Raw genomic sequence first — 11,491 nt, 5'->3', positions numbered from 1 at the left:
AAATTTTAGAAACACATTAACTGTTGGCAACCTTTCCAAGATGAAAGAAAGGAGGCTGGGAGATGTAGTAATCATCAGTAACAGAGTAGATATGAGTAGTTTGTGACTTTTCTGCATTAAGGTTTGTTTTATTATGCCAAAGTGAAGTCGTGTTCCCTCGCCTCTTCTTAGTGCTTGTGAAAGGAAATGACACTTGAACAGATTTGAAGAGACTGAAGAGAAACGACAAAACATTCTCGAGGGAAATCCAAATGATGGAAAATGAAATTTCATTATCAAGGTATGAAAAAACTGTTTTTTGTCCGACTTTCTCTACTGAGATTGAAATGAATCTAAAAGTCACACACGGTAGTAGCTGAGCTTTCATTTTGCCATAACAGAAGGTTTCAATCTTACGGCATACAGAGAGGATCAGGGTGTGACCTCAGCACTCTGTATGTTAATCTGTGATTCTGTCACATAGCCTTCCAAAAGAAAACCATAGGGACCTGTTATCCAGCTGCGGGTTGTATCTTATTTTCGTGATCTGGCAGATACAGTATCTTCTGTCTGTTCAGAAAGACAAAATGTTTGCACATGGTGAAAAAAAACATTTAAAGGATAAGGCTGGTGATTTTCTATATTTTTCTTTTTGTCAACAAATCATGTATTCAGAGCCAAACCAACAATGATCTGATCTACTTACACGCATTATGTGTGTATCCAAAGCCTCATATATCTTATTCCTCTGTGCCATAGACCTCCGTTGTTGTCCAAAAACTATTAAAGGGAACATATGATGCACATTTCTAGGTTTATATTTTTCTCCTGGGGCTCTACTGGAATATCTTTGGATGATTAACATTTCAAAAAACTCCCTATTTATCTTATACTGGCTCTTGATGCAATCCATAAGTTCAGCTTCTCTCTGAAACATGCTATTTTAGCTCCTGTCTCTTTTAGGCTCCCTTCCCAATGAGCCCACTCTGTTCTGATTGATTAGCTTCTGGAAGCCACGTCACGGCTGACTTCCGGCAACTTGGGAGGCTACGTCAACAAACTATAGTAGTAGGATTTCCCTTCTTTTTCTTGTTCTTTACTTGAAATGTCAACTTCTCAAATACATCTGTACATGTTTGAGCCAGAATCTGATCTGAAATATGAGGTAGAAAAAAAACGTTGCTAATGAAGCGTTTATGGCAGGTTGAAGCCCATACTTCTGACATGCAGGGAGTATTTCTACATATGTTCACCTCAAGCTTTGGAACTTTGACCAGTTTTAACACAGGTTTCCAACATCATAACGGTATATACATAACAGAAAAAGCATAATTTAACTATAAAAGTGAAGCACCTCCTGACAATGGGGACGATGGAATCATTGTTTTTGGTCCTTGGAGGCATTTCTAAACAACCTAACATAACCAAAATCTTTGTAATGATGGAACAGCAGTGCAGTGGTGTGGGTTGTTTGATGTTTTTAATAGTTTTTGGACAACAACGGAGGTCTACGGCACAGAGGAATAAGATATATGAGGCTTTGGATATACACATGATACTAATAAGACAAAAAGTAGAAAATCGCCAGTCATATTCATTAAATGTACTATTCCTGCAGTCTCTGCCTGCTACTGCTGCAGCCTGAGCGATGGACTTAAAGTATCTTTCAGCAGGCAGAGTGAAGTGGCACAGTTTGTGTAAATATTGGATTTAAATGTGACAAACCAGGCTAACATTTTATTGTTCAGGGCAGACAGAAAGCATCTGTGAGATCACAAATGTGCTTTTGAAGATGCAAGGTGCTGCTGGACAACAGGTAAAAAACATAGACTGCAAAAAAAAAAATGGCCGTAGTCACTGTGATGGTTTGTGGACTCCTGTTTTGAAGCATCAAGTTTGGCAATTTGACCATTGCCATCTTGGATTTTTGGAGCTAGAAGTGACCTAACACTACCTGCTAGCTCGGTTAGCACAGTGCTTACAATCTATGGTTAACTGCGTTAATGTTAATGCTAATTTTTGCTAGCGAAAAACAGGCTTAAAACCATTAAAACAAAATGTACTTACTGGAAAACTGAACATCCAACTCCTTAGAGGGTCCTTTACTACAACCACAAACGCTGAACAAAACTTTTTTAGGCGACCAAAATATTATAATTAACTTTCATGAGCTGAAAATACACTGAAATAGCAACGGCTATGGCTATACTCTGTGAATCAGAGGGTTACATTACCTAACCAACGTTGTCGCCATGGTAGTGACTTATGAATCACAATGTAGACACGCTCTAAAGCATATCCTGCTTTATTGTCTATTTTGCTCTAAATGGGACCATAATTTACAAATGAACATCATGCTGTATTGAAGAAAACTTGAAACAAGCAATTGAGACCATAAACTCATTAGAAAAACTGTTTCCTGAGGTAATAAATCAAGTGAGAAGCAGGGTCAATTTCTCGTAGACTTCCATACAATCTAACTTATTTTTGGAGGCAGTGGAGTCGCCCCCTGCTGGCCATTAGAGAGAATGCAGGTTGAAGTCACTTACGCATTGGCTTCACTTTTGAGACCTGGAGCTACCCGCTTGGTAAATAAGAGACACTTATACTTTTTGCTGAGTCGAGTGCTGAGGTCACAAATGGGCCTACATCCAAGCCTGAATAGATTTTAGCCAAACACAGCACAGACTGCTCCTCATTGAGCCAGCCACAAGATCCTCTACAAAATGTGCTGCAAAAGAGGCGGTCTGGTAAACCAGCAGTTTGTGAAACGGCTATCGCTGATGGAGGTAAGACAAAGGGCAGGGGAGGACAGATGCTGCCAGGATCTGCTGAGAGGTAGGTCAGTTCAGAATCAATGCTAAGCTATGACTCAGTAAAGCAAATTACTTTGTGTAAACTTACAAGCACAGAGGTTTAATCAGCTACTTCTGAGACTCCTGCCCCACAGTAGCCAGAAGGTTTTTAATTGTTTATCCGCTCTGGCTCAGTCTGCTCTATTCGATCAGTTAGGAAGGGTTTCATAAGAAGGACTGTACCCTCTGATGTTCCTGGCAGCCGAGACATCGTATAACAACTGTAATTTCTCCTCTTGTTCGCCTCAGCATAAAAGGCTCTTTCATGGAAATGCCTATGCAAAGGCGTATCAGATTGAGAAATGTAATAGTTTTCACTGAAGCCATTTTCGGGAAAAAGGAGTCGGTATTTGGCTCGGTGGGGGGGGTTAGGTGGTGGGGGGTGGGGGGGGGGGGGGGGGGGGGGGGTTAGGGGGAGGCAGCGGATGGACGTCTTGTCACTGTGTGCTGGAGCTCTATGTGTTTCTGCACCAGTGTTTATGGGGCATTTAAAAGCCTCCAAATGTGCTGCGGTTTGCGGCCTACAAGTCCTCCCCAAAAACCTCCGGGCAAGTTGCCAACGCGGGCTTACAGTTAAAATAAACAGCACAGACACAGTGGAGTGAGAGTTGTGGTGGGGGGGTTTGCAGGAGAGAGTGAGTTGCAGACTCTTTACTTGGCTTGTGAAATAACAACTTCTTTCAGTACTTTATTTTTATCTGACTGATAAAGAGTATGTGGGCAATCTAACCAGTTTTCTTTGGTTGTACTTCCATGTAAATATTAGGGCAATCTCCAAAATATGTTTATAAGGCTTACAAATCCTTATTTAGCCTCCACTTACTGAGGTGAATGAGCAAAATTTAAAAGGGTTCATAGTGGGGCATGTGGTCCTTCAATTTACAGACTGTGTATTTGTATAAGCTCAAATGAGCACTTCTAAGTTGGCAAATCCTGGGTAGCAATTTATGCAGCTCACATCCTGTTGCTATTCCTCATGGTTCAAGTCCCATTTTGTAATTATATCATTGCTCTGTACATTTTGTTATAGATGTGAGATTAATAATGGGACCAGATATAAGATGACCCTACAGACATTCCTGTGTAGTGTGTCATGGAGGAAAAGAACCAATTTTTTGCCTTCTTGACAACATCTACAACATGCTACATGACACTTTGGACCTTGACATTCCTGATCCCGGAAGTCTGCCTGCCCGATCACCTTTGCACATCATTCTGGTCTTGAAAGCCTGCAAGCTATGATTGGTCAGGGGTTCATCGTGCAGTCAGACATCGGTCGATTTTAAGGTCATAAATTCTTGCTGTGACTTTGCAGAGAGACATGCCAGACTACGTGCAACTTGCTTGACGTACAAAGATGATTGGTAAGGTGCCAGGAACCAACTTTACTGTTCCACCTGACAGCACAAAAGCAAATGGTGACATATTTATAGGGCTACAACTAACACTTATTTTTATTATCAGTGAATCTGTTGATTATTTTCCTGATTAATGGATTTGTTGCTTGGTCCATAAAATGTAAGGAAATGGTGAAAAATTTCTATCACTGTTCCCCAAAGTCCAAGGTGATGTCCTCTAATGTCTTCATTTGTCTCGCCAACAGTCCACAACCCAAAGATGTAAAGTTTACTATCATAGAGGACTAAAGAAACCAGAAAATATTAACATTTGAGAGGCTGGAATCAGAGTTTGGCTTTGTTTTTCTTAAAAAATGAACCTTTAATAACCTCATTAATAAACGATTAATCAAATATCAAAATAGACTGTCTTCCCAAGAAAAACAACAGTCATCAGTCATTTATTCCCCAAAATAACATATATCTTCGTTCAAGTGACAACGCCTTCTAGTTGAGAAAAGGCAGAAATCACATGATGTTATTGCTCAGTTGGTCGGGGTGGAAGGATTGATTTAAAAAAAAAACAAAAAAAAACATAACTATGATCATCCCCAACCTTAATCAGATGGCAATGGTTTTTTTTTCATATTTTAGCTTATTAGCTATACATTTGTATATACTTTTTAAAAAATACATTATTGCCAATTAACAGAGGCTTTTTCAACTTTTTTTTCTCCTTTCATACATCCAGAGGTTCCATTCATATCAATCAGGCATGAAAATCGTCTGTAATTCATCACAACGAATAATTTCTTCCCTCTATTTTTGGTGAGTTACATTATTATTTATAGTTAAGAGCAGTGATTGTAGTAAACTTTCTAATCAAAGGCGTCATTTTGGCAACAACACTAAATATGAGTTTGTTATGATGATGGACCTACTAAAGGGTCTGTGTGGTTGAAGTAGTTAAAAGTTCTCTATTTTTCATAGATTTGTTTTCAAATGCACTTTGGCTCATTTGAAAAAAGGGTTCTTCAATTTAGTTTAATTAAAAGGGTATTTACTGGATGAATTTGAAGGCTAAGCCTTCAGAATGCTCGACCCTGACTATCCGAAAGCAGTACCTTCTCTAATTGAAAGGAATAAACCTGCTGAACTGACACTTTTCAGTTTAAACACTGGAGAGTGGCCTGATTGGACAGATTTCAGTATCATTGCAGCACCATGATATGCAAATACTTGACACTGTTTAGTAAGAGAGTTAGTTTAGAGCAGGGACTGAATCTTAAATGGTGGAATCAAATGAAACAGAAACAATTTCTAAAACATGTTTGACCATAAATATATACTGTGTTAATGTGTGTTTGTATTAAAAGGCACTTTAATTATGCATATACCTGTCTAAGATGATAGGATCATAAGGATCATTACATTAAAAGAAGCACTCTCCCTGAATCTAAACTTTATTTAGAATTAATTCCGTTTTTACTTATGATTGTAATTTTTCATGGTATTTTGCATAATATACTATGTTTAGGTTGTTTGACTTCTGAATTGCAAACCTTTCCTTGTTTTTATCTTATTTTTTATATAATTATTACTTTGTGAATTTTAATATATTTTTATACAATTTTAATATATTCTTAATATGTGTTTATCATTGGTATGCTGTGTTGAATGTTGTCCTTGCACAGTAACTGTTTGTGTTGGCCATTTATGTTAACAAATTGAAGGCCTATAACATTCTTCACATGAATCATGTATGAGTCACATCTCAAGCTGAAAACATGTTGCCTTGTATCAACTGTTCATATGTGAAAAATGCATCCAATGCTTGAATAAACCCGTTGAACCTGCAGTTTTCATATGTGAGACTTTGCATGTACCATAACAATCTCACGTGATTTTTTTCAGTTATATTTGGAATGATTTTCATAGAGTGCACATGTAAAAATGTGTTTTTGACAAAATCCCTGAAATTGCTGTTTACTGCAATCATCTTAACCTAACAAATGTAAATTGATTGTTATGTGATGTAAATACTGTTGTTATTGAGAATGTCACTATTTATCATGAGCTTTATTTAATTAATGTATTTCTGGTAGTGATAGTCATGTTGTTATGACTATTTTAAGTAGAAAAGCCTAACCAGGGACAGGGGTTGCAAATTAGCCTTGACTATAAATCCTATATGCAAAACATCTGTTTCGTGTTATTTTGACCTGTTACAATGTTTTTTGCATCGTCCCTGACAAATAAACTAATAATAATAATAAATGTCAGGGAGAGAAAGAAGTTTGTAATAAACGACAAGTAACATGTTTAGATGGTTTATTAAGGGTAAAAGAAATCTGTTAAAAGATGTGATCATGTTGCAGTAGTATCAACACAAGAGAGACAACTAAATTGTCACTGTAAGCATATTTAAACATAAACATAATCTTAAAATCACCCTTCCATTTACCATCATTAAAACTGAGCAGTGACCAGATATGCATCTCTTACAAAAGGCAAGAACTGATTTATATCTTTTAAGATATAAGATTAGATAAGTTTTGTATTTTTCCTATCGCCCTGGAATGACTACACTCTTTAGCTCAGTAAAACATCAGCTAATGAGAAAGACATTCAATCAAAAGTTTGGTTCATCATGGCTTTTAGCATCCCAGGAGTTATAGTGATGGTGTTTTTCTACCTGCTGGTCCTTGGGACCAGCATCTGGGCTTCCTTCAAGTCCAAAAGGGAACAGAGGAAGAGTGCAGCCACCAGAATGGAAATGGCCCTGCTGGAAAACCAAAGCATAAACTGGGTGGTGGGTATCTTCGCCACGTCAGGTGAGTGCACTGCAGACTATACTAGAGTCAAAAACTGTACAAAACTGTACAATGCCATGATTACCCAGAAATTGTATTTCTTCATGACATTTTTGGTTTTGGATGGTGGGATTTCTGTTTTTGTAATAAGTTATGAACTCATTCGTCTGCCATGCAGGTCTCACTTTGATAAAGCCGCCCTCTGTGACTAGGAAGCTATTTGGGGCCGACACTTGATCCAGCTGTTAATGCTATTAATTAATTAGGCTTGTCACAGATGTACCTTTTCATGCACATCCTGCACAACATATACACCCTTTTTCCTAAAGCTGCACACCACTGTAACAACACAAGTTAGAGGATATTAGGGTTATTCTTGCCTATCCACACAAGCTGCAGGAAGGGAAATAAACCATGCACAAAGGAAATAAACTTCCCTGCCATGAAAAGTTTATACGAAGGAGGCACAAAAGGAGAAGTGACAAATCAAATGGCTTTGATTTGATTTGGCAAGTAAGTCCATACTTCCTCCAATTATGTATGTCCACAACCTGTTTCACTCAATTGGTGGTTCATATAACCATTTGGTGCTCATTCAGTTTGCATACAACAACGCTGAGTTCAACATCAGGAATTCCCTCCACCTCCCCAGCCTGCTCCTGTATTAGGTTTCACATAGTTTAATATGAAGTGCCTTTGATGTTCTTTATCTAGGGAGCCAATGATTGGTGTAACGTAGTGAAATATAAAGTAAAAAGATATATTTATGATAGAGGCAGCTGATGCAGCAAGTATTGTGACATTGGAGAGACTGTTGGGGGACTATTGAGATGCTACTATCTTAAAACTCATAAGATTTCACTTCATAATGCTGTGAAAATGATCTTAACATTCTCTATTTTTTTCCTTTTTTGCCAGGGATATGTAAAGTCATGACACGCCTGTTTTCAGTAATCTGCTTTGTTTGCAACAGGTGCTCTTGTGGTCACTGCAATAATCTCTACTACAGAGAATATATGCTATTAAGAAGTGACTAAGGTACAAAGTTGTAAGTGATGCCTTATTATTGGCCATGCTTGTACATACCAGACTTAATATAGGGATGCATGTACTTTTAAATTAAGCTAGGGTTTATTGAAAAGTTAACCTATATAGACACTTTTATCATGATTGGCATACCATGGCTAATGCTCCTATAATCTGTGGGCTATGCTAGTTAAATTGTACTGAGTGGTCAACCATCAAACAAAAGTAATTTGTAAAGTGGTGTGCCTTTCCAAAAATAATAACAATAATAATGAATAATAATAATTATCAGAATTATCTGCAAACTAGTGTCCCTAAATTCCAGCTATATGAAAGGTAAAGGTAACTTTAAGTCATTTTTTAATGCAACTCTACTAAGTGCTATTTTGTAGCCGTAATCCTAGATGCTGAAAAGGAGGTTTACATTCAGAGCTATTGGAGTGTGATGCCCTGTGCTGTGACATGCATGCATCAAAACCAAAGTTGCAGGACACAAACTCATAAAAATGTACTGAAGTTAACCTTCACATGTGTTAACAGCTCCCTGGTTTTCACAAATTTGGAGTTCTGGTTCAGAAGTGATGCTTAATGCTCAACCCTTCTAGTATTTGACCCATATCAGCGCATACCTACTTTTTAATTATACTCAGTTTGATATGGTTGTTTATAATGTGTTATATGCCATAACTTGTACTGTCAAACAAATCTGTCTTGTCTCTTAGACTGGAACCTGACTTCTTATGGCTCTCCATCTCCATTTGAACGGGGGGGAAACGGTTCTAGTACTGTCCATCACCCTGCAGCACCTCACCCCATCCTACATCTCCATCTTTGGTATAGGAGCCATTACCGCTGCTGTTATATCATCAACTGATGCCGCTTTGTTGTCTGCAGCCTTTATCTTCACCTCTAACATCTACAAAAACATCCCGAGGCATCAGGTTTGCTCTTGTTAATATGTACAGTGTAGAAAAGGTAAGGAGACAAGTACATTTAGAGAAGAGAGAAGAAGTTGGCAACAAGAGTGAGAGAGGTTTATAAAAATACACAAAAAACCAATAGAATGGAAGTGAATGGCATTTAATTTGTGTATCTTAGATAAAGTTCTAATGATGGAACCACTTTCTACTGAAGCAAACTGAAAACCATTGCAAAGTCTGTGGATTATAAGACATTTTTAATGTTTTCCTATGTGACTTTTTGATGAATATCACAAATAAAATTTTGCTCATATCTTAAAAACTCTAAATATAAAACAGTAGATATCTGCATGGCTAGATACCACCATTGTAAGTAAGAAAATATGTATTTTGTGTGTGTGTTTTGGCTGAACAGGCCCTTTAACTGTCACTCCTGCTTTCTATTCTGTGCTCAATAAGGCAACACAAAGAGACCTCCAGTGGGTCATCAGTGTTGCCGTGGTGATAATAGGCCTGGCTGCTATAGCACTCACCAACCTGAAAAACAGCATCCTGATGTTGTGGTTGTTTGGTACTGAAGTGGCTTAATCTTTCCTCAACTCATCTGCGTCCTCTTCTTCTTCAATATCTCCAGTGGTTACGGCGCTATTATGGGTTGGGTGGCGGGATTGGTGTTAAGACTGTTGTGTGGAGAGCCATCGATAGTGCTAGCAGTATACCTCCACTTCCCAGGATGCACTCTTGAGGATGGTATTTATGTCCAGTACTCTCCAGTTAAGACCATCTTCATGCTGTCTGCCTTTTCTGCCATCTTGTTGTTTACCTGCTTGGCTGCTCTGCTCTTCAAGAAAGGCCCGCTTCTTAAGAAGTGGGATGTGTTCAAAGTGCTTCAACTGTCAGTCACCTAACATTGGCTATGCAGAAAATGAGAGAAAATAACAAAAACAAAACAAAACAAAACAAAAAAAAAAACAGGACAGGAAAAACAGAACTTTTACTTCAGGAACCATGGACACCAGAAATAACTCCAAAACAAGTAAATAAGTAAAAATACTTCTTTTCAAGTAAGTATTGCATTGAAAATGTTACTTAATTAAAAGTGTGCATGCATTATTAGCAAAATGTACTTCAAAATGTTCTAATCTAAACGACAGACAATTATCACCTGACTCTGCAGTTCCATAAGCTCTATGAAACATTTTAGTCAAGCATCAACCACCAAGGCTTGAATACATTTTTATATTTGAACACTAATAATAACCGTAATGACCCCAGGAAGCTCAACCTTGACACCGTGATGACATCCATCCCACTGGGCAATCGGTGACATTTTAACACCCGTCTTCCTCTCAGGCGTGAACACACATAGTGCTTCAAAGACTTGAAAAGTTAATTAGAAAAAGGGACTTCAGAAAAGTTCTGCCCGGCTCCTTCACCCTGCTTTCACAATCCATCCTGACAGGGAAAGATCCAGCTGCCCGACTTAAAACTGAAAACTTCCTTTACTGTCAATTTCAGCAAGTGGTTTCTGTCACAAAATGAGATGAAAGTCGTGCCGGGGTGTTTAACAAGCTCAAATTAATGCTCACTTTAATGAGGCACTTTCTCAGATCCTTTAAATCGAGTCTTGAGGGCGAGTAGAAAATGCAGCCTTTGCATACAATCCCGAGAGGGAGCTGAGGTGGCCCAACCAAAGAGCCGGTCCCTCAGTTAAAAGACAATTTAAAAGAGAGAAATTGTCCTTTGATCCAGGATGACATTGTGGATGATAATGACAAAGCTGACAGTCATCAGAGACATGCTTTGGTACTTTGGATTGGTTGTGGGACTTGGTCCACAGTGAAATATCTCAACATCTAAACCACCATATATACAATCTATTACTGCTTGCTTGGTATGACAAAATTTAGTCCTCAGAGCTTAAATTTGCAAAATTAGGGAACAGGCATCTTAAATAAAATTACTAAAATGATGTTATTATTAAGTGATGAAATAAAATGAAAACCCCTTATCATTCATGTAAGAGCAGTTTATGGAGTATGAGCAGCATTTAATGCTTCACTTGAATCTTCTAAATAATACATTTATTTGCTCTACCATTTAAGTTTATTTTATCTTGTTACCCCTTAATTTTTACACAGGAAGTGTACAGGACCATTAAGGTGTAAAATGAAGGGGTTCTCTTCATTTAGTGCAAACAAAATTACCTGTTTTAATGACTTTAAAGCACATTAATCAACTGTCTCACTGAAAGCCAAAATAAATGTAGTTAATGATAAAATAAATACGGTATGAAAACACGGCATAAATAATATGTAGAAAAGACAACTGAGAAGTCATTGTACATACTGTAGGAATATGGTACAGTATCATCAAATTATAGCTTTGTGCTAGAATGCTTGAATATTGAATGAATGTTTAAACCTGCAATTACCCATTTTCTGGCCACTTGGGGGCAGCAGAAACGCACAAAATCATCACCTTTTAAGTTGATAAAGTGAGCCGTTAGCAAACTAATTTCTACATCCAGCAATTACGGAGCAACATTATCATTCATTTGG

Source organism: Thunnus thynnus, chromosome 10 (genome assembly GCF_963924715.1).
Source record: "Thunnus thynnus chromosome 10, fThuThy2.1, whole genome shotgun sequence".
Taxonomy (NCBI): domain Eukaryota; kingdom Metazoa; phylum Chordata; class Actinopteri; order Scombriformes; family Scombridae; genus Thunnus; species Thunnus thynnus.
The sequence above is the reverse complement of the archived record's forward strand: the minus strand, read 5'-3'. Positions refer to the sequence as shown.